Here is a 2,177-nt window from a genome sequence, read left to right on the forward strand (position 1 = left end):
ATACGAGCGGAAAGTGCAGTTCCGGTCACAGCAAGTATCAGATCTCGTGGAATTGACCAATTGCAGAGTCAAATCAGCCAATCGACCAACGTGATTGATCAGTTCCACGAGACCTGCGACTTGAGTTTCGTGGAGAACGGCCTTTGAGTTCTACTTTTGTGGAAATACGGCCAAAACCAGCGGTTGAAACTGTAGTAAAAAACTAGAATGGGTGTGTTTTGCCGAAGTTAGCGCTACGTAGCGCTACGTAGCGGCTTCATGTAGCAGTTGCAACTGCTGCGTTACTTCTGCTGGACAGTATTGCTACGCGCAGCATGTTCTAAGTAGTGGCCGCCATTTTTGTAAGCAGTTGCAACTGCTACATGAAGCCGCTACGTAGCGCTACGTAGCGCTAACTTCGGCTAAACACACCCATTGTAGTTTCTTGGCCGTTCTCAGGCTTCTCTCTGCTTATACTAATGGAGAAATCATGCCTATATGCTAACCATAGAAAGGGCCGCGCGAGAAGCAACAGAGAGATAGATATAGGGTGCTTTCCAACAACGGAATACTGTCATACACTGTATTAGAGACAATTAAAGGGAGCTTTTCAGCTACGTACACAGACGACACTGTGCAACACAGTGTCCACTAGTGTGAGTGACACACACTGACATGCTTTTTTTTACACTAATGGACATTGTGTTACACAGTGTCGCCTGTGTACGTAGCTGGAAAGCTCCGAAAGAACCTCTAGGAAAGAGAATCGCCAACTTGGTCATGTGACTAGCTATGCCGCGATTGGCTGGCATCAATATGTGCAGATTTTGACATGCGACGCCAGTGCATTGACAGATGTTGGTGGATCATGAGGTTAGTAATCGTTAAATATTAATAATTGTGTTTTGAACTTGATATTATATACTTAAATTTGTTATAAATTGAATGATTAAGTATTTATTAGCTAAAAGTAACTTTTATTATATAAGAGATAAATATTTAGAAGTTGGTTATATATATTTACTGTTAGTTTGTGAACAGTTATTTGGTGACACACAAAATTCTTAATCGAATAATTTATTGTATTTATATTACACAGGCACCATGCCATCAAGTTGCACTGCATACAATTGTTCAAACAGAAGTGATCAAGGCTATGCATTGGTAAGATATCCGCATGATGAAAGTTTAAAGAGAAAATAGATTGCTACAGTTGGAAGAAGCAAGAACTGGTCACCTAGTAGTTCTCAAAAACTTTGCGAGGTTAGTAGCAATGTGCAATATGTTCTAATTTTGTACTTCAAAAGATAAACATATAATAATGCAATATATTGTTAGAATTACAGCATGTTTGTGATTTTTTTGTAGATACATTTTAAGCCATCAGAAATCGAATTTGTTGCTAGACGCAAACGTGTAAAGTTTGATGCAATTCCATCTCGTTTTTGTACGTGTTCTTCAAAAGATCAAGAAAACTGTCGTAGAAAATTAAGAAAAATCTCGAAAAATGAGAATGGTTCTTATCAGTGTCAAACTTTTGCTGACAAACACAATGATTGTTGCATCGCTGTGCAACCTCTTATCAAGACTAATGAAATATTGGATAAACCAGAGGAATTCATTGAAGAAATACGCGGAGAGAATGATGTTGAGGAAAATTGTTTCCTTTCTTCAACAAATATTGGACAATAGAAAACAATGATCTTGTAATTGTGGCATATATAAATTGAAAAAATCTCTCTTTGTTAAAAACAGGTTTTAAGTACTTCCAACTACATAAAGTAAATAAAAAGAACTTATCATTATAAAAGATAATAATAATTTTATCATTGTAACCAATTTTTTGAAATATAAAAATAGCATTTATTTACTTTATTTTTAATATAAATATTATAGAAAGCACAGTAAATTATAATAAAATATTCCTTGTAATCACTTTGTTTTATAACAAAGAAAGATTTTTTCAATTTATATATGCCACAATTACAAGATCATTGTTTTCTATTGTCCAATATTTGTTGAAGAAAGGAAACAACTTTCCTCAACATCATTCTCTCCGCGTATTTCTTCAATGAATTCCTCTGGTTTATCCAATATTTCATTTGTCTTGATAGGATGTTGCATAGCGATGCAACAATCATTGTGTTTGTCAGCAAAGGTTTGACACTGATAAGAACCATTCTCATTTTTCGAGATTT

General features: G+C 35.4%; 1 long non-coding RNA gene across 1 annotated transcript; it reads left to right on the plus strand.

The window, feature by feature from the left end:
* Nucleotides 1-711: 711 nt before the first annotated feature.
* Nucleotides 712-1,783, plus strand: LOC109862551. The gene is made up of 3 exons (XR_002251155.1): nucleotides 712-852; nucleotides 1,079-1,242; nucleotides 1,348-1,783. It is a non-coding gene; the product is annotated as an uncharacterized LOC109862551 (long non-coding RNA).
* Nucleotides 1,784-2,177: the final 394 nt, after the last annotated feature.

This window comes from Pseudomyrmex gracilis, unplaced genomic scaffold (assembly GCF_002006095.1).
Source record: "Pseudomyrmex gracilis isolate BER0280 unplaced genomic scaffold, ASM200609v1 scaffold_1952, whole genome shotgun sequence".
In the NCBI taxonomy this organism is placed as follows: domain Eukaryota; kingdom Metazoa; phylum Arthropoda; class Insecta; order Hymenoptera; family Formicidae; genus Pseudomyrmex; species Pseudomyrmex gracilis.